The following is a 20,659-nucleotide window of genomic DNA, read 5'->3' on the forward strand; positions in this document are numbered from 1 at the left end:
CAGGGCCGGTCCTCCAAAGGCCCAGGTGCAGGGAGCCCAGGCCAAGCAGCCTGTGGAAGAAGCCACTTGCCGTGCCACCCCGGGAACAGGACTGCAGGCCCCGGCCCTTCCCACCTCCTCCTCCTCCTCCTCCTCCTCCTCCTCCCCCCCGCCCCGCCCCCACAGGGCACAGGGCTCAGAGACACCTCAGACTCTTGCTACCCAAAGTGCAAAGGGCATCAGTTGCTCCTCCAACCCCCCCCCCCTGGCCGAGCAGACCGCGTTGTCCAGCCAGCCCCCGGGCCTCCCTGGGGTGCCCAGCACAAAAGTGCAGACACCCACCGGACCCTCAGTCTCAGTTTTCGGAGGTTTTTGCCACTCTAAGGACCCGCAGGCCAGCTGGGCCTTCGGGCAGGACAGAGAGCCCCGGAATCCGACGTGGAGAGCTGCGTGTACGTCCCCATCAGGAGGCGGTCCCCACCTCCGCGGCTCTCCCCTTGCGGGGAGCCGCAGCCCAGCCGGCAGCCGCAGGGCCTCAGGGAAGACACCAGGCTGGGCCCCCGCGGCACAGCGGGGGCACGTCCCCCGCACTCACGCGACTTAGGGACGGCTGCTGGAGACTGCTGCGGCCACCCTGCTGCCGGGTTTCTGGAGGGCTTCCTGAAAGCAGCATCCACACCAAGCCCTTGGAAGGCCCAGGCGACGGAGGAGCCGGTCAGGCAGGGGCCGAGGACGGTGAGAGGCCGGGCGGGAAGGAGCGTGTCAGGCAGGGGCAGAGGACGGTGACCGGCCGGGCGGGGAGGAGCCGGTCAGGCGGGGGCCCAGGACAGTGACGGGCCTGGCCGGGGAGGAGTGCGTCAGGCAGGGGCAGAGGAGACGGGCTGGGTAAGGGTTAGGGTTACAGTTAGGGCACAATTCACAATCCCAAAGACGTGGAAGCGACCCGAGTGCCCATCCATCCAGGAGTGCATCAATAAAATGTGGCGCGTGGACACCACGGAGTGCCATTCGGCTGTGAGGAGCAGCGGTGAGAGGGCGCCTCTCGTGTTCTCCTGGCCAGAGCTGGAACCCGTTCCAGTAGGCCAGGTATCCCAAGAATGGACACACGAGCACCACGTGAGCGCGCTCACCAGCAAATTGGTACGAACGGATGGACGCCTAAGTGGACAGAGAGGAATCACCTTCATCGGGTGGGTGTCGGGCGGGCGGGTGGGGGGAGGGGAGGGGCATACACATCCATTAGGCATGGGGTGGGTGCGCACCGACTGGGGGATGGGCGCACTTGAAGCTCTGACCCGAGGGGGGAGGCTTGGAGAGGGCAAGGCACCCGACCTTAACATTGGTACCCCCACAATACGCTGGAACAACATGAGAGGTATATGAATAAGAACACAGGGGGGGCCGGGCGCGGTGGCTCACGCCTGTAATCCTAGCTCTCTGGGAGGCCGAGGCGGGCGGATTGCTCCAGGTCAGGAGTTCGAAACCAGCCTGAGCAAGAGCGAGACCCCGTCTCTACTAAAAATAGAAAGAAATTAATTGGCCAACTAATATATATAGAAAAACACAGCCGGGCGTGGTGGTGCATGCCTGTAGTCCCAACTACTCGGGAGGCTGAGGCAGCAGGATTGCTTGAGCCCGGAGATTGAGGTTGCTGTGAGCTAGGCTGACGCCATGGCACTCACTCTAGCCTGGGCAGCAAAACGAGACTCTGTCTCAAAAAAAAAAAAAAAAAAAGAACACAGGGGGGAGGGCGGCACGGGCAACACATGTCACCTGAATACTTGTACTCCCATCATCTGCTTGAAAAGAGAGAGAAAAGAAAATGCAATCCTAGAGGTAAGAGACACTTTTTAAAAATAATGAATCCGAAGAGAAAAGTAAAAGGAGGCCTGTGGAGCAGGTCTGGGTGTGACTCCGGATCCCCCAACATCAGGTGCCACCACCAAAGATTCCTGCGTGTAGCCCATAGAACCCCAAAAGCAACGGGACGAGTTCTGGTCACATACTCCCTCAAAATGACATCCTGGCCTTCTTCTGGAACTCCCTCCCCTCTCAGACTCTCAAGGTTTCCTCCAGCGTGTCGGTTCCCACAGAGCAGACCTTTGGTCTGAGACCTGACAGTCCAGATGCCACGCATGCTGCCGCGTGGCCGCGGTGTCGCGGCTTGGGACAAGAGGAGGCCCCCCGGTGCGGGCTGGGGCGCCAGGCACCGCGCGGGCGCTGAGGGTGGGGGTGACCCCCACCCCGGGCCGCCGCCTCGCTCCCAGAAAGGGGACAGAACAAGAGGCAAGAAAAAAAAAAAAAAAAAAGCAGCAGCCTGTGGCACCCGGTATTCCCAGGCGGTCTCCCATCCAAGTACTAACCAGGCCCGACCCTGCTTAGCTTCCGAGACCAGACGAGATCGGGCGCGTTCAGGGTGGTGTGGCCCTAGACGGCGGAGGGCGCCCCTGCCCCGCTCGAGAAGCCGAGCCTCTCTGGGCTTCCCCGCCGCCGCCTCCCGCCCCAGGCCCCGCGCCGGGCCGGGCCGGGCCGGGCCGGTTGAGTTCGCCGGCCGGGTCCCGCGGGCTCCCAGCGACGGGGGTGATGGGCGGGGCGGGGCGGGGCGGGGTGGGGGGCTGTCTCTCTATACACACACACACACACTCACACTCACTCACACTCACACAAGATGCGCCTCCACGGCTGGACTCGCCAAGGTGGAGCCCTCCCAGCCCCCCTCGTCTCCTCGCCCGGCCTCCTTCACCTACCCGCTGCCCACCCCCAGCGCGTCGCTGCCGCTGACTGCGCACGCGCGGGACGCTCGCCCTTTGACCCCAGCCAGGGGCCGCCCTCCCCCACAACCCCTTTCAGCTGTGCCCCCCCCTCGCCCTGTGGGTGGGCTGCCGCCTATTCCCCCGGGCCAGGGCTGGGGCACAGCCAGTGTATGGGGCGTCTCTCTCTGGGGATGTGTCCCATGGGTGGGGTGGGGTGGCGTGGTTTGGGGGGTGCTGAAGAAATCAGTCCCCTCCATCTCCTACCTCTGGAAAACGCCCAAGCCCGTGGAGAACTGCCGGCACCGCTTCGTGGGGGCCGGGACCCTCCTCCGTGTCCTAGTCCAAGGGGCCTGGGCCTGGCCGGGGCTGCATTGGACCCCGACCACCCTGGCGTGTGGACTCGCTAAAAATCGGCCATTAGATATTGGATTCCAGCTTCCTGGAGGTCATTTCACTAATGAGTGCACCGGAAAGAGTTTCCTAATCCATCTGTGAGGGTGGCAACTGAAAGAGAATTTTAAAGCTGACAGAATAGGCGAGGGAAGGCATAGGAGATTTCCACACCCAGCAAGGAAGACTTTCCCGAAATGGAAGAAAGAAACGAGCAAACAGAGACACCGGTAGCCCGCCCGGAAAAGAGTCTGCCCCTGAGAGAAAGCACCCTGACCAGGTTCACCCGTGGGTGGGTGGCGAGCCAGCGGCATTCAGAAGAGCGAGGCCCGCAGTCTGTGCGGAAGACACCTGCGCTCGGGTGTGTGTGGCGGCGCGATTCACAAGCAGCTCTAGATGTTAAACCAAGGAGAAGCCAGGGAGTTCCCAACGCCCCAGGTGTCCTCAGCCCACGACTGGCTGCTGTGGGAATGCGAAGCCCGGCTCCTTGTCTCAGAGCGGGGTTCCCAGGAGGATCAGGCTGAAGCTGGGACTTGGCCTCAAAGTGTCCCCTCACATGGCCACCCCCTTCCCCTTCCTGCTCCTCTACTCCTGGTGCCCCTCCATCCAGGGGCCAGACCTTAAAGAGTCACCGCAAGAGAATCCTGGTCCCAAAGGAGCCTTCTGGGGGACCGGTGCTGAGAGAGGTTGTGGGCATGGCCCGCTGGGGCTCTGCCCGACCCAGGGCTGAGAGATGCCACCTCCCAGCTCTGGGTCCCTGCAGGAAGTGTTGGCAAGCACAGGGCCGGTCCTCCAAAGGCCCAGGTGCAGGGAGCCCAGGCCAAGCAGCCTGTGGAAGAAGCCACTTGCCGTGCCACCCCGGGAACAGGACTGCAGGCCCCGGCCCTTCCCACCTCCTCCTCCTCCTCCTCCTCCTCCTCCTCCCCCCGCCCCGCCCCCACAGGGCACAGGGCTCAGAGACACCTCAGACTCTTGCTACCCAAAGTGCAAAGGGCATCAGTTGCTCCTCCAACCCCCCCCCCCGCCCAGCAGACCACGTTGTCCAGCCAGCCCCCGGGCCTCCCTGGGGTGCCCAGCACAAAAGTGCAGACACCCACCGGACCCTCAGTCTCAGTTTTCGGAGGTTTTTGCCACTCTAAGGACCCGCAGGCCAGCTGGGCCTTCGGGCAGGACAGAGAGCCCCGGAATCCGACGGGGAGAGCTGCGTGTACGTCCCCATCAGGAGGCGGTCCCCACCTCCGCGGCTCTCCCCTTGCGGGGAGCCGCAGCCCAGCCGGCAGCCGCAGGGCCTCAGGGAAGACACCAGGCTGGGCCCCCGCGGCACAGCGGGGGCACGTCCCCCGCACTCACGCGACTTAGGGACGGCTGCTGGAGACTGCTGCGGCCACCCTGCTGCCGGGTTTCTGGAGGGCTTCCTGGAAGCAGCATCCACACCAAGCCCTTGGAAGGCCCAGGCGACGGAGGAGCCGGTCAGGCAGGGGCCGAGGACGGTGAGAGGCCGGGCGGGAAGGAGCGTGTCAGGCAGGGGCAGAGGACGGTGACCGGCCGGGCGGGGAGGAGCCGGTCAGGCGGGGGCCCAGGACAGTGACGGGCCTGGCCGGGGAGGAGTGCGTCAGGCAGGGGCAGAGGAGACGGGCTGGGTAAGGGTTAGGGTTACAGTTAGGGCACAATTCACAATCCCAAAGACGTGGAAGCGACCCGAGTGCCCATCCATCCAGGAGTGCATCAATAAAATGTGGCGCGTGGACACCACGGAGTGCCATTCGGCTGTGAGGAGCAGCGGTGAGAGGGCGCCTCTCGTGTTCTCCTGGCCAGAGCTGGAACCCGTTCCAGTAGGCCAGGTATCCCAAGAATGGACACACGAGCACCACGTGAGCGCGCTCACCAGCAAATTGGTACGAACGGATGGACGCCTAAGTGGACAGAGAGGAATCACCTTCATCGGGTGGGTGTCGGGCGGGCGGGTGGGGGGAGGGGAGGGGCATACACATCCATTAGGCATGGGGTGGGTGCGCACCGACTGGGGGATGGGCGCACTTGAAGCTCTGACCCGAGGGGGGAGGCTTGGAGAGGGCAAGGCACCCGACCTTAACATTGGTACCCCCACAATACGCTGGAACAACATGAGAGGTATATGAATAAGAACACAGGGGGGGCCGGGCGCGGTGGCTCACGCCTGTAATCCTAGCTCTCTGGGAGGCCGAGGCGGGCGGATTGCTCCAGGTCAGGAGTTCGAAACCAGCCTGAGCAAGAGCGAGACCCCGTCTCTACTAAAAATAGAAAGAAATTAATTGGCCAACTAATATATATAGAAAAACACAGCCGGGCGTGGTGGTGCATGCCTGTAGTCCCAACTACTCGGGAGGCTGAGGCAGCAGGATTGCTTGAGCCCGGAGATTGAGGTTGCTGTGAGCTAGGCTGACGCCATGGCACTCACTCTAGCCTGGGCAGCAAAACGAGACTCTGTCTCAAAAAAAAAAAAAAAAAAAAGAACACAGGGGGGAGGGCGGCACGGGCAACACATGTCACCTGAATACTTGTACTCCCATCATCTGCTTGAAAAGAGAGAGAAAAGAAAATGCAATCCTAGAGGTAAGAGACACTTTTTAAAAATAATGAATCCGAAGAGAAAAGTAAAAGGAGGCCTGTGGAGCAGGTCTGGGTGTGACTCCGGATCCCCCAACATCAGGTGCCACCACCAAAGATTCCTGCGTGTAGCCCATAGAACCCCAAAAGCAACGGGACGAGTTCTGGTCACATACTCCCTCAAAATGACATCCTGGCCTTCTTCTGGAACTCCCTCCCCTCTCAGACTCTCAAGGTTTCCTCCAGCGTGTCGGTTCCCACAGAGCAGACCTTTGGTCTGAGACCTGACAGTCCAGATGCCACGCATGCTGCCGCGTGGCCGCGGTGTCGCGGCTTGGGACAAGAGGAGGCCCCCCGGTGCGGGCTGGGGCGCCAGGCACCGCGCGGGCGCTGAGGGTGGGGGTGACCCCCACCCCGGGCCGCCGCCTCGCTCCCAGAAAGGGGACAGAACAAGAGGCAAGAAAAAAAAAAAAAAAAAGCAGCAGCCTGTGGCACCCGGTATTCCCAGGCGGTCTCCCATCCAAGTACTAACCAGGCCCGACCCTGCTTAGCTTCCGAGACCAGACGAGATCGGGCGCGTTCAGGGTGGTGTGGCCCTAGACGGCGGAGGGCGCCCCTGCCCCGCTCGAGAAGCCGAGCCTCTCTGGGCTTCCCCGCCGCCGCCTCCCGCCCCAGGCCCCGCGCCGGGCCGGGCCGGGCCGGGCCGGTTGAGTTCGCCGGCCGGGTCCCGCGGGCTCCCAGGGACGGGGGTGATGGGCGGGGCGGGGCGGGGCGGGGTGGGGGGCTGTCTCTCTATACACACACACACACACTCACACTCACTCACACTCACACAAGATGCGCCTCCACGGCTGGACTCGCCAAGGTGGAGCCCTCCCAGCCCCCCTCGTCTCCTCGCCCGGCCTCCTTCACCTACCCGCTGCCCACCCCCAGCGCGTCGCTGCCTGCCGCTGACTGCGCACGCGCGGGACGCTCGCCCTTTGACCCCAGCCAGGGGCCGCCCTCCCCCACAACCCCTTTCAGCTGTGCCCCCCCCTCGCCCTGTGGGTGGGCTGCCGCCTATTCCCCCGGGCCAGGGCTGGGGCACAGCCAGTGTATGGGGCGTCTCTCTCTGGGGATGTGTCCCATGGGTGGGGTGGGGTGGCGTGGTTTGGGGGGTGCTGAAGAAATCAGTCCCCTCCATCTCCTACCTCTGGAAAACGCCCAAGCCCGTGGAGAACTGCCGGCACCGCTTCGTGGGGGCCGGGACCCTCCTCCGTGTCCTCCTGTGGCCCAGTCCAAGGGGCCTGGGCCTGGCCGGGGCTGCATTGGACCCCGACCACCCTGGCGTGTGGACTCGCTAAAAATCGGCCATTAGATATTGGATTCCAGCTTCCTGGAGGTCATTTCACTAATGAGTGCACCGGAAAGAGTTTCCTAATCCATCTGTGAGGGTGGCAACTGAAAGAGAATTTTAAAGCTGACAGAATAGGCGAGGGAAGGCATAGGAGATTTCCACACCCAGCAAGGAAGACTTTCCCGAAATGGAAGAAAGAAACGAGCAAACAGAGACACCGGTAGCCCGCCCGGAAAAGAGTCTGCCCCTGAGAGAAAGCACCCTGACCAGGTTCACCCGTGGGTGGGTGGCGAGCCAGCGGCATTCAGAAGAGCGAGGCCCGCAGTCTGTGCGGAAGACACCTGCGCTCGGGTGTGTGTGGTGGCGCGATTCACAAGCAGCTCTAGATGTTAAACCAAGGAGAAGCCAGGGAGTTCCCAACGCCCCAGGTGTCCTCAGCCCACGACTGGCTGCTGTGGGAATGCGAAGCCCGGCTCCTTGTCTCAGAGCGGGGTTCCCAGGAGGATCAGGCTGAAGCTGGGACTTGGCCTCAAAGTGTCCCCTCGCATGGCCACCCCCTTCCCCTTCCTGCTCCTCTACTCCTGGTGCCCCTCCATCCAGGGGCCAGACCTTAAAGAGTCACCCCAAGAGAATCCTGGTCCCAAAGGAGCCTTCTGGGGGACCGGTGCTGAGAGAGGTTGTGGGCATGGCCCGCTGGGGCTCTGCCCGACCCAGGGCTGAGAGATGCCACCTCCCAGCTCTGGGTCCCTGCAGGAAGTGTTGGCAAGCACAGGGCCGGTCCTCCAAAGGCCCAGGTGCAGGGAGCCCAGGCCAAGCAGCCTGTGGAAGAAGCCACTTGCCGTGCCACCCCGGGAACAGGACTGCAGGCCCCGGCCCTTCCCACCTCCTCCTCCTCCTCCTCCTCCTCCTCCTCCCCCCCGCCCCGCCCCCACAGGGCACAGGGCTCAGAGACACCTCAGACTCTTGCTACCCAAAGTGCAAAGGGCATCAGTTGCTCCTCCAACCCCCCCCCCCTGGCCGAGCAGACCGCGTTGTCCAGCCAGCCCCCGGGCCTCCCTGGGGTGCCCAGCACAAAAGTGCAGACACCCACCGGACCCTCAGTCTCAGTTTTCGGAGGTTTTTGCCACTCTAAGGACCCGCAGGCCAGCTGGGCCTTCGGGCAGGACAGAGAGCCCCGGAATCCGACGTGGAGAGCTGCGTGTACGTCCCCATCAGGAGGCGGTCCCCACCTCCGCGGCTCTCCCCTTGCGGGGAGCCGCAGCCCAGCCGGCAGCCGCAGGGCCTCAGGGAAGACACCAGGCTGGGCCCCCGCGGCACAGCGGGGGCACGTCCCCCGCACTCACGCGACTTAGGGACGGCTGCTGGAGACTGCTGCGGCCACCCTGCTGCCGGGTTTCTGGAGGGCTTCCTGAAAGCAGCATCCACACCAAGCCCTTGGAAGGCCCAGGCGACGGAGGAGCCGGTCAGGCAGGGGCCGAGGACGGTGAGAGGCCGGGCGGGAAGGAGCGTGTCAGGCAGGGGCAGAGGACGGTGACCGGCCGGGCGGGGAGGAGCCGGTCAGGCGGGGGCCCAGGACAGTGACGGGCCTGGCCGGGGAGGAGTGCGTCAGGCAGGGGCAGAGGAGACGGGCTGGGTAAGGGTTAGGGTTACAGTTAGGGCACAATTCACAATCCCAAAGACGTGGAAGCGACCCGAGTGCCCATCCATCCAGGAGTGCATCAATAAAATGTGGCGCGTGGACACCACGGAGTGCCATTCGGCTGTGAGGAGCAGCGGTGAGAGGGCGCCTCTCGTGTTCTCCTGGCCAGAGCTGGAACCCGTTCCAGTAGGCCAGGTATCCCAAGAATGGACACACGAGCACCACGTGAGCGCGCTCACCAGCAAATTGGTACGAACGGATGGACGCCTAAGTGGACAGAGAGGAATCACCTTCATCGGGTGGGTGTCGGGCGGGCGGGTGGGGGGAGGGGAGGGGCATACACATCCATTAGGCATGGGGTGGGTGCGCACCGACTGGGGGATGGGCGCACTTGAAGCTCTGACCCGAGGGGGGAGGCTTGGAGAGGGCAAGGCACCCGACCTTAACATTGGTACCCCCACAATACGCTGGAACAACATGAGAGGTATATGAATAAGAACACAGGGGGGGCCGGGCGCGGTGGCTCACGCCTGTAATCCTAGCTCTCTGGGAGGCCGAGGCGGGCGGATTGCTCCAGGTCAGGAGTTCGAAACCAGCCTGAGCAAGAGCGAGACCCCGTCTCTACTAAAAATAGAAAGAAATTAATTGGCCAACTAATATATATAGAAAAACACAGCCGGGCGTGGTGGTGCATGCCTGTAGTCCCAACTACTCGGGAGGCTGAGGCAGCAGGATTGCTTGAGCCCGGAGATTGAGGTTGCTGTGAGCTAGGCTGACGCCATGGCACTCACTCTAGCCTGGGCAGCAAAACGAGACTCTGTCTCAAAAAAAAAAAAAAAAAGAACACAGGGGGGAGGGCGGCACGGGCAACACATGTCACCTGAATACTTGTACTCCCATCATCTGCTTGAAAAGAGAGAGAAAAGAAAATGCAATCCTAGAGGTAAGAGACACTTTTTAAAAATAATGAATCCGAAGAGAAAAGTAAAAGGAGGCCTGTGGAGCAGGTCTGGGTGTGACTCCGGATCCCCCAACATCAGGTGCCACCACCAAAGATTCCTGCGTGTAGCCCATAGAACCCCAAAAGCAACGGGACGAGTTCTGGTCACATACTCCCTCAAAATGACATCCTGGCCTTCTTCTGGAACTCCCTCCCCTCTCAGACTCTCAAGGTTTCCTCCAGCGTGTCGGTTCCCACAGAGCAGACCTTTGGTCTGAGACCTGACAGTCCAGATGCCACGCATGCTGCCGCGTGGCCGCGGTGTCGCGGCTTGGGACAAGAGGAGGCCCCCCGGTGCGGGCTGGGGCGCCAGGCACCGCGCGGGCGCTGAGGGTGGGGGTGACCCCCACCCCGGGCCGCCGCCTCGCTCCCAGAAAGGGGACAGAACAAGAGGCAAGAAAAAAAAAAAAAAAAAGCAGCAGCCTGTGGCACCCGGTATTCCCAGGCGGTCTCCCATCCAAGTACTAACCAGGCCCGACCCTGCTTAGCTTCCGAGACCAGACGAGATCGGGCGCGTTCAGGGTGGTGTGGCCCTAGACGGCGGAGGGCGCCCCTGCCCCGCTCGAGAAGCCGAGCCTCTCTGGGCTTCCCCGCCGCCGCCTCCCGCCCCAGGCCCCGCGCCGGGCCGGGCCGGGCCGGGCCGGTTGAGTTCGCCGGCCGGGTCCCGCGGGCTCCCAGCGACGGGGGTGATGGGCGGGGCGGGGCGGGGCGGGGCGGGGTGGGGGGCTGTCTCTCTATACACACACACACACACTCACACTCACTCACACTCACACAAGATGCGCCTCCACGGCTGGACTCGCCAAGGTGGAGCCCTCCCAGCCCCCCTCGTCTCCTCGCCCGGCCTCCTTCACCTACCCGCTGCCCACCCCCAGCGCGTCGCTGCCGCTGACTGCGCACGCGCGGGACGCTCGCCCTTTGACCCCAGCCAGGGGCCGCCCTCCCCCACAACCCCTTTCAGCTGTGCCCCCCCCTCGCCCTGTGGGTGGGCTGCCGCCTATTCCCCCGGGCCAGGGCTGGGGCACAGCCAGTGTATGGGGCGTCTCTCTCTGGGGATGTGTCCCATGGGTGGGGTGGGGTGGCGTGGTTTGGGGGGTGCTGAAGAAATCAGTCCCCTCCATCTCCTACCTCTGGAAAACGCCCAAGCCCGTGGAGAACTGCCGGCACCGCTTCGTGGGGGCCGGGACCCTCCTCCGTGTCCTAGTCCAAGGGGCCTGGGCCTGGCCGGGGCTGCATTGGACCCCGACCACCCTGGCGTGTGGACTCGCTAAAAATCGGCCATTAGATATTGGATTCCAGCTTCCTGGAGGTCATTTCACTAATGAGTGCACCGGAAAGAGTTTCCTAATCCATCTGTGAGGGTGGCAACTGAAAGAGAATTTTAAAGCTGACAGAATAGGCGAGGGAAGGCATAGGAGATTTCCACACCCAGCAAGGAAGACTTTCCCGAAATGGAAGAAAGAAACGAGCAAACAGAGACACCGGTAGCCCGCCCGGAAAAGAGTCTGCCCCTGAGAGAAAGCACCCTGACCAGGTTCACCCGTGGGTGGGTGGCGAGCCAGCGGCATTCAGAAGAGCGAGGCCCGCAGTCTGTGCGGAAGACACCTGCGCTCGGGTGTGTGTGGCGGCGCGATTCACAAGCAGCTCTAGATGTTAAACCAAGGAGAAGCCAGGGAGTTCCCAACGCCCCAGGTGTCCTCAGCCCACGACTGGCTGCTGTGGGAATGCGAAGCCCGGCTCCTTGTCTCAGAGCGGGGTTCCCAGGAGGATCAGGCTGAAGCTGGGACTTGGCCTCAAAGTGTCCCCTCGCATGGCCACCCCCTTCCCCTTCCTGCTCCTCTACTCCTGGTGCCCCTCCATCCAGGGGCCAGACCTTAAAGAGTCACCGCAAGAGAATCCTGGTCCCAAAGGAGCCTTCTGGGGGACCGGTGCTGAGAGAGGTTGTGGGCATGGCCCGCTGGGGCTCTGCCCGACCCAGGGCTGAGAGATGCCACCTCCCAGCTCTGGGTCCCTGCAGGAAGTGTTGGCAAGCACAGGGCCGGTCCTCCAAAGGCCCAGGTGCAGGGAGCCCAGGCCAAGCAGCCTGTGGAAGAAGCCACTTGCCGTGCCACCCCGGGAACAGGACTGCAGGCCCCGGCCCTTCCCACCTCCTCCTCCTCCTCCTCCTCCTCCTCCTCCCCCCCGCCCCGCCCCCACAGGGCACAGGGCTCAGAGACACCTCAGACTCTTGCTACCCAAAGTGCAAAGGGCATCAGTTGCTCCTCCAACCCCCCCCCCTGGCCGAGCAGACCGCGTTGTCCAGCCAGCCCCCGGGCCTCCCTGGGGTGCCCAGCACAAAAGTGCAGACACCCACCGGACCCTCAGTCTCAGTTTTCGGAGGTTTTTGCCACTCTAAGGACCCGCAGGCCAGCTGGGCCTTCGGGCAGGACAGAGAGCCCCGGAATCCGACGTGGAGAGCTGCGTGTACGTCCCCATCAGGAGGCGGTCCCCACCTCCGCGGCTCTCCCCTTGCGGGGAGCCGCAGCCCAGCCGGCAGCCGCAGGGCCTCAGGGAAGACACCAGGCTGGGCCCCCGCGGCACAGCGGGGGCACGTCCCCCGCACTCACGCGACTTAGGGACGGCTGCTGGAGACTGCTGCGGCCACCCTGCTGCCGGGTTTCTGGAGGGCTTCCTGGAAGCAGCATCCACACCAAGCCCTTGGAAGGCCCAGGCGACGGAGGAGCCGGTCAGGCAGGGGCCGAGGACGGTGAGAGGCCGGGCGGGAAGGAGCGTGTCAGGCAGGGGCAGAGGACGGTGACCGGCCGGGCGGGGAGGAGCCGGTCAGGCGGGGGCCCAGGACAGTGACGGGCCTGGCCGGGGAGGAGTGCGTCAGGCAGGGGCAGAGGAGACGGGCTGGGTAAGGGTTAGGGTTACAGTTAGGGCACAATTCACAATCCCAAAGACGTGGAAGCGACCCGAGTGCCCATCCATCCAGGAGTGCATCAATAAAATGTGGCGCGTGGACACCACGGAGTGCCATTCGGCTGTGAGGAGCAGCGGTGAGAGGGCGCCTCTCGTGTTCTCCTGGCCAGAGCTGGAACCCGTTCCAGTAGGCCAGGTATCCCAAGAATGGACACACGAGCACCACGTGAGCGCGCTCACCAGCAAATTGGTACGAACGGATGGACGCCTAAGTGGACAGAGAGGAATCACCTTCATCGGGTGGGTGTCGGGCGGGCGGGTGGGGGGAGGGGAGGGGCATACACATCCATTAGGCATGGGGTGGGTGCGCACCGACTGGGGGATGGGCGCACTTGAAGCTCTGACCCGAGGGGGGAGGCTTGGAGAGGGCAAGGCACCCGACCTTAACATTGGTACCCCCACAATACGCTGGAACAACATGAGAGGTATATGAATAAGAACACAGGGGGGGCCGGGCGCGGTGGCTCACGCCTGTAATCCTAGCTCTCTGGGAGGCCGAGGCGGGCGGATTGCTCCAGGTCAGGAGTTCGAAACCAGCCTGAGCAAGAGCGAGACCCCGTCTCTACTAAAAATAGAAAGAAATTAATTGGCCAACTAATATATATAGAAAAACACAGCCGGGCGTGGTGGTGCATGCCTGTAGTCCCAACTACTCGGGAGGCTGAGGCAGCAGGATTGCTTGAGCCCGGAGATTGAGGTTGCTGTGAGCTAGGCTGACGCCATGGCACTCACTCTAGCCTGGGCAGCAAAACGAGACTCTGTCTCAAAAAAAAAAAAAAAAAAAAGAACACAGGGGGGAGGGCGGCACGGGCAACACATGTCACCTGAATACTTGTACTCCCATCATCTGCTTGAAAAGAGAGAGAAAAGAAAATGCAATCCTAGAGGTAAGAGACACTTTTTAAAAATAATGAATCCGAAGAGAAAAGTAAAAGGAGGCCTGTGGAGCAGGTCTGGGTGTGACTCCGGATCCCCCAACATCAGGTGCCACCACCAAAGATTCCTGCGTGTAGCCCATAGAACCCCAAAAGCAACGGGACGAGTTCTGGTCACATACTCCCTCAAAATGACATCCTGGCCTTCTTCTGGAACTCCCTCCCCTCTCAGACTCTCAAGGTTTCCTCCAGCGTGTCGGTTCCCACAGAGCAGACCTTTGGTCTGAGACCTGACAGTCCAGATGCCACGCATGCTGCCGCGTGGCCGCGGTGTCGCGGCTTGGGACAAGAGGAGGCCCCCCGGTGCGGGCTGGGGCGCCAGGCACCGCGCGGGCGCTGAGGGTGGGGGTGACCCCCACCCCGGGCCGCCGCCTCGCTCCCAGAAAGGGGACAGAACAAGAGGCAAGAAAAAAAAAAAAAAAAAGCAGCAGCCTGTGGCACCCGGTATTCCCAGGCGGTCTCCCATCCAAGTACTAACCAGGCCCGACCCTGCTTAGCTTCCGAGACCAGACGAGATCGGGCGCGTTCAGGGTGGTGTGGCCCTAGACGGCGGAGGGCGCCCCTGCCCCGCTCGAGAAGCCGAGCCTCTCTGGGCTTCCCCGCCGCCGCCTCCCGCCCCAGGCCCCGCGCCGGGCCGGGCCGGGCCGGGCCGGTTGAGTTCGCCGGCCGGGTCCCGCGGGCTCCCAGGGACGGGGGTGATGGGCGGGGCGGGGCGGGGCGGGGCGGGGTGGGGGGCTGTCTCTCTATACACACACACACACACTCACACTCACTCACACTCACACAAGATGCGCCTCCACGGCTGGACTCGCCAAGGTGGAGCCCTCCCAGCCCCCCTCGTCTCCTCGCCCGGCCTCCTTCACCTACCCGCTGCCCACCCCCAGCGCGTCGCTGCCTGCCGCTGACTGCGCACGCGCGGGACGCTCGCCCTTTGACCCCAGCCAGGGGCCGCCCTCCCCCACAACCCCTTTCAGCTGTGCCCCCCCCTCGCCCTGTGGGTGGGCTGCCGCCTATTCCCCCGGGCCAGGGCTGGGGCACAGCCAGTGTATGGGGCGTCTCTCTCTGGGGATGTGTCCCATGGGTGGGGTGGGGTGGCGTGGTTTGGGGGGTGCTGAAGAAATCAGTCCCCTCCATCTCCTACCTCTGGAAAACGCCCAAGCCCGTGGAGAACTGCCGGCACCGCTTCGTGGGGGCCGGGACCCTCCTCCGTGTCCTCCTGTGGCCCAGTCCAAGGGGCCTGGGCCTGGCCGGGGCTGCATTGGACCCCGACCACCCTGGCGTGTGGACTCGCTAAAAATCGGCCATTAGATATTGGATTCCAGCTTCCTGGAGGTCATTTCACTAATGAGTGCACCGGAAAGAGTTTCCTAATCCATCTGTGAGGGTGGCAACTGAAAGAGAATTTTAAAGCTGACAGAATAGGCGAGGGAAGGCATAGGAGATTTCCACACCCAGCAAGGAAGACTTTCCCGAAATGGAAGAAAGAAACGAGCAAACAGAGACACCGGTAGCCCGCCCGGAAAAGAGTCTGCCCCTGAGAGAAAGCACCCTGACCAGGTTCACCCGTGGGTGGGTGGCGAGCCAGCGGCATTCAGAAGAGCGAGGCCCGCAGTCTGTGCGGAAGACACCTGCGCTCGGGTGTGTGTGGCGGCGCGATTCACAAGCAGCTCTAGATGTTAAACCAAGGAGAAGCCAGGGAGTTCCCAACGCCCCAGGTGTCCTCAGCCCACGACTGGCTGCTGTGGGAATGCGAAGCCCGGCTCCTTGTCTCAGAGCGGGGTTCCCAGGAGGATCAGGCTGAAGCTGGGACTTGGCCTCAAAGTGTCCCCTCGCATGGCCACCCCCTTCCCCTTCCTGCTCCTCTACTCCTGGTGCCCCTCCATCCAGGGGCCAGACCTTAAAGAGTCACCGCAAGAGAATCCTGGTCCCAAAGGAGCCTTCTGGGGGACCGGTGCTGAGAGAGGTTGTGGGCATGGCCCGCTGGGGCTCTGCCCGACCCAGGGCTGAGAGATGCCACCTCCCAGCTCTGGGTCCCTGCAGGAAGTGTTGGCAAGCACAGGGCCGGTCCTCCAAAGGCCCAGGTGCAGGGAGCCCAGGCCAAGCAGCCTGTGGAAGAAGCCACTTGCCGTGCCACCCCGGGAACAGGACTGCAGGCCCCGGCCCTTCCCACCTCCTCCTCCTCCTCCTCCTCCTCCTCCCCCCCGCCCCGCCCCCACAGGGCACAGGGCTCAGAGACACCTCAGACTCTTGCTACCCAAAGTGCAAAGGGCATCAGTTGCTCCTCCAACCCCCCCCCCTGGCCGAGCAGACCGCGTTGTCCAGCCAGCCCCCGGGCCTCCCTGGGGTGCCCAGCACAAAAGTGCAGACACCCACCGGACCCTCAGTCTCAGTTTTCGGAGGTTTTTGCCACTCTAAGGACCCGCAGGCCAGCTGGGCCTTCGGGCAGGACAGAGAGCCCCGGAATCCGACGTGGAGAGCTGCGTGTACGTCCCCATCAGGAGGCGGTCCCCACCTCCGCGGCTCTCCCCTTGCGGGGAGCCGCAGCCCAGCCGGCAGCCGCAGGGCCTCAGGGAAGACACCAGGCTGGGCCCCCGCGGCACAGCGGGGGCACGTCCCCCGCACTCACGCGACTTAGGGACGGCTGCTGGAGACTGCTGCGGCCACCCTGCTGCCGGGTTTCTGGAGGGCTTCCTGGAAGCAGCATCCACACCAAGCCCTTGGAAGGCCCAGGCGACGGAGGAGCCGGTCAGGCAGGGGCCGAGGACGGTGAGAGGCCGGGCGGGAAGGAGCGTGTCAGGCAGGGGCAGAGGACGGTGACCGGCCGGGCGGGGAGGAGCCGGTCAGGCGGGGGCCCAGGACAGTGACGGGCCTGGCCGGGGAGGAGTGCGTCAGGCAGGGGCAGAGGAGACGGGCTGGGTAAGGGTTAGGGTTACAGTTAGGGCACAATTCACAATCCCAAAGACGTGGAAGCGACCCGAGTGCCCATCCATCCAGGAGTGCATCAATAAAATGTGGCGCGTGGACACCACGGAGTGCCATTCGGCTGTGAGGAGCAGCGGTGAGAGGGCGCCTCTCGTGTTCTCCTGGCCAGAGCTGGAACCCGTTCCAGTAGGCCAGGTATCCCAAGAATGGACACACGAGCACCACGTGAGCGCGCTCACCAGCAAATTGGTACGAACGGATGGACGCCTAAGTGGACAGAGAGGAATCACCTTCATCGGGTGGGTGTCGGGCGGGCGGGTGGGGGGAGGGGAGGGGCATACACATCCATTAGGCATGGGGTGGGTGCGCACCGACTGGGGGATGGGCGCACTTGAAGCTCTGACCCGAGGGGGGAGGCTTGGAGAGGGCAAGGCACCCGACCTTAACATTGGTACCCCCACAATACGCTGGAACAACATGAGAGGTATATGAATAAGAACACAGGGGGGGCCGGGCGCGGTGGCTCACGCCTGTAATCCTAGCTCTCTGGGAGGCCGAGGCGGGCGGATTGCTCCAGGTCAGGAGTTCGAAACCAGCCTGAGCAAGAGCGAGACCCCGTCTCTACTAAAAATAGAAAGAAATTAATTGGCCAACTAATATATATAGAAAAACACAGCCGGGCGTGGTGGTGCATGCCTGTAGTCCCAACTACTCGGGAGGCTGAGGCAGCAGGATTGCTTGAGCCCGGAGATTGAGGTTGCTGTGAGCTAGGCTGACGCCATGGCACTCACTCTAGCCTGGGCAGCAAAACGAGACTCTGTCTCAAAAAAAAAAAAAAAAAAAAGAACACAGGGGGGAGGGCGGCACGGGCAACACATGTCACCTGAATACTTGTACTCCCATCATCTGCTTGAAAAGAGAGAGAAAAGAAAATGCAATCCTAGAGGTAAGAGACACTTTTTAAAAATAATGAATCCGAAGAGAAAAGTAAAAGGAGGCCTGTGGAGCAGGTCTGGGTGTGACTCCGGATCCCCCAACATCAGGTGCCACCACCAAAGATTCCTGCGTGTAGCCCATAGAACCCCAAAAGCAACGGGACGAGTTCTGGTCACATACTCCCTCAAAATGACATCCTGGCCTTCTTCTGGAACTCCCTCCCCTCTCAGACTCTCAAGGTTTCCTCCAGCGTGTCGGTTCCCACAGAGCAGACCTTTGGTCTGAGACCTGACAGTCCAGATGCCACGCATGCTGCCGCGTGGCCGCGGTGTCGCGGCTTGGGACAAGAGGAGGCCCCCCGGTGCGGGCTGGGGCGCCAGGCACCGCGCGGGCGCTGAGGGTGGGGGTGACCCCCACCCCGGGCCGCCGCCTCGCTCCCAGAAAGGGGACAGAACAAGAGGCAAGAAAAAAAAAAAAAAAAAGCAGCAGCCTGTGGCACCCGGTATTCCCAGGCGGTCTCCCATCCAAGTACTAACCAGGCCCGACCCTGCTTAGCTTCCGAGACCAGACGAGATCGGGCGCGTTCAGGGTGGTGTGGCCCTAGACGGCGGAGGGCGCCCCTGCCCCGCTCGAGAAGCCGAGCCTCTCTGGGCTTCCCCGCCGCCGCCTCCCGCCCCAGGCCCCGCGCCGGGCCGGGCCGGTTGAGTTCGCCGGCCGGGTCCCGCGGGCTCCCAGGGACGGGGGTGATGGGCGGGGCGGGGCGGGGCGGGGCGGGGGGGGGCTGTCTCTCTATACACACACACACACACACTCACACTCACTCACACTCACACAAGATGCGCCTCCACGGCTGGACTCGCCAAGGTGGAGCCCTCCCAGCCCCCCTCGTCTCCTCGCCCGGCCTCCTTCACCTACCCGCTGCCCACCCCCAGCGCGTCGCTGCCGCTGACTGCGCACGCGCGGGACGCTCGCCCTTTGACCCCAGCCAGGGGCCGCCCTCCCCCACAACCCCTTTCAGCTGTGCCCCCCCCTCGCCCTGTGGGTGGGCTGCCGCCTATTCCCCCGGGCCAGGGCTGGGGCACAGCCAGTGTATGGGGCGTCTCTCTCTGGGGATGTGTCCCATGGGTGGGGTGGGGTGGCGTGGTTTGGGGGGTGCTGAAGAAATCAGTCCCCTCCATCTCCTACCTCTGGAAAACGCCCAAGCCCGTGGAGAACTGCCGGCACCGCTTCGTGGGGGCCGGGACCCTCCTCCGTGTCCTCCTGTGGCCCAGTCCAAGGGGCCTGGGCCTGGCCGGGGCTGCATTGGACCCCGACCACCCTGGCGTGTGGACTCGCTAAAAATCGGCCATTAGATATTGGATTCCAGCTTCCTGGAGGTCATTTCACTAATGAGTGCACCGGAAAGAGTTTCCTAATCCATCTGTGAGGGTGGCAACTGAAAGAGAATTTTAAAGCTGACAGAATAGGCGAGGGAAGGCATAGGAGATTTCCACACCCAGCAAGGAAGACTTTCCCGAAATGGAAGAAAGAAACGAGCAAACAGAGACACCGGTAGCCCGCCCGGAAAAGAGTCTGCCCCTGAGAGAAAGCACCCTGACCAGGTTCACCCGTGGGTGGGTGGCGAGCCAGCGGCATTCAGAAGAGCGAGGCCCGCAGTCTGTGCGGAAGACACCTGCGCTCGGGTGTGTGTGGCGGCGCGATTCACAAGCAGCTCTAGATGTTAAACCAAGGAGAAGCCAGGGAGTTCCCAACGCCCCAGGTGTCCTCAGCCCACGACTGGCTGCTGTGGGAATGCGAAGCCCGGCTCCTTGTCTCAGAGCGGGGTTCCCAGGAGGATCAGGCTGAAGCTGGGACTTGGCCTCAAAGTGTCCCCTCGCATGGCCACCCCCTTCCCCTTCCTGCTCCTCTACTCCTGGTGCCCCTCCATCCAGGGGCCAGACCTTAAAGAGTCACCCCAAGAGAATCCTGGTCCCAAAGGAGCCTTCTGGGGGACCGGTGCTGAGAGAGGTTGTGGGCATGGCCCGCTGGGGCTCTGCCCGACCCAGGGCTGAGAGATGCCACCTCCCAGCTCTGGGTCCCTGCAGGAAGTGTTGGCAAGCACAGGGCCGGTCCTCCAAAGGCCCAGGTGCAGGGAGCCCAGGCCAAGCAGCCTGTGGAAGAAGCCACTTGCCGTGCCACCCCGGGAACAGGACTGCAGGCCCCGGCCCTTCCCACCTCCTCCTCCTCCTCCTCCTCCTCCTCCTCCCCCCCGCCCCGCCCCCACAGGGCACAGGGCTCAGAGACACCTCAGACTCTTGCTACCCAAAGTGCAAAGGGCATCAGTTGCTCCTCCAACCCCCCCCCCCTGGCCGAGCAGACCGCGTTGTCCAGCCAGCCCCCGGGCCTCCCTGGGGTGCCCAGCACAAAAGTGCAGACACCCACCGGACCCTCAGTCTCAGTTTTCGGAGGTTTTTGCCACTCTAAGGACCCGCAGGCCAGCTGGGCCTTCGGGCAGGACAGAGAGCCCCGGAATCCGACGTGGAGAGCTGCGTGTACGTCCCCATCAGGAGGCGGTCCCCACCTCCGCGGCTCTCCCCTTGCGGGGAGCCGCAGCCCAGCCGGCAGCCGCAGGGCCTCAGGGAAGACACCAGGCTGGGCCCCCGCGGCACAGCGGGGGCACGTCCCCCGCACTCACGCGACTTAGGGACGGCTGCTGGAGACTGCTGCGGCCACCCTGCTGCCGGGTTTCTGGAGGGCTTCCTGAAAGCAGCATCCACACCAAGCCCTTGGAAGGCCCAGGCGACGGAGGAGCCGGTCAGGCAGGGGCCGAGGACGGTGAGAGGCCGGGCGGGAAGGAGCGTGTCAGGCAGGGGCAGAGGACGGTGACCGGCCGGGCGGGGAGGAGCCGGTCAGGCGGGGGCCCAGGACAGTGACGGGCCTGGCCGGGGAGGAGTGCGTCAGGCAGGGGCAGAGGAGACGGGCTGGGTAAGGGTTAGGGTTACAGTTAGGGCACAATTCACAATCCCAAAGACGTGGAAGCGACCCGAGTGCCCATCCATCCAGGAGTGCATCAATAAAATGTGGCGCGTGGACACCACGGAGTGCCATTCGGCTGTGAGGAGCAGCGGTGAGAGGGCGCCTCTCGTGTTCTCCTGGCCAGAGCTGGAACCCGTTCCAGTAGGCCAGGTATCCCAAGAATGGACACACGAGCACCACGTGAGCGCGCTCACCAGCAAATTGGTA

The 20,659-nt window shown here is 63.3% G+C and overlaps 5 non-coding genes across 5 annotated transcripts; all 5 read right to left on the reverse strand.

The window, feature by feature from the left end:
* Positions 1-2,293: 2,293 nt before the first annotated feature.
* LOC142866414 (5S ribosomal RNA) lies at positions 2,294-2,412 on the reverse strand. The gene has a single exon (XR_012916395.1). It is a non-coding gene; the product is annotated as a 5S ribosomal RNA (ribosomal RNA).
* Positions 2,413-6,191: 3,779 nt separating this feature from the next.
* Positions 6,192-6,310, reverse strand: LOC142866526 (5S ribosomal RNA). The gene has a single exon (XR_012916503.1). It is a non-coding gene; the product is annotated as a 5S ribosomal RNA (ribosomal RNA).
* Positions 6,311-10,103: 3,793 nt separating this feature from the next.
* Positions 10,104-10,222, reverse strand: LOC142866639 (5S ribosomal RNA). The gene has a single exon (XR_012916516.1). It is a non-coding gene; the product is annotated as a 5S ribosomal RNA (ribosomal RNA).
* Positions 10,223-14,008: 3,786 nt separating this feature from the next.
* LOC142866701 (5S ribosomal RNA) lies at positions 14,009-14,127 on the reverse strand. The gene has a single exon (XR_012916529.1). It is a non-coding gene; the product is annotated as a 5S ribosomal RNA (ribosomal RNA).
* Positions 14,128-17,924: 3,797 nt separating this feature from the next.
* On the reverse strand, positions 17,925-18,043 carry LOC142866712 (5S ribosomal RNA). Its single transcript, XR_012916540.1, has one exon. It is a non-coding gene; the product is annotated as a 5S ribosomal RNA (ribosomal RNA).
* Between the last annotated feature and the right edge of the window lie 2,616 nt (positions 18,044-20,659).

This window comes from Microcebus murinus, unplaced genomic scaffold, assembly GCF_040939455.1.
Source record: "Microcebus murinus isolate Inina unplaced genomic scaffold, M.murinus_Inina_mat1.0 scaf006_hap2_Mmur4.0, whole genome shotgun sequence".
Classification (NCBI taxonomy): Eukaryota; Metazoa; Chordata; class Mammalia; order Primates; family Cheirogaleidae; genus Microcebus; species Microcebus murinus.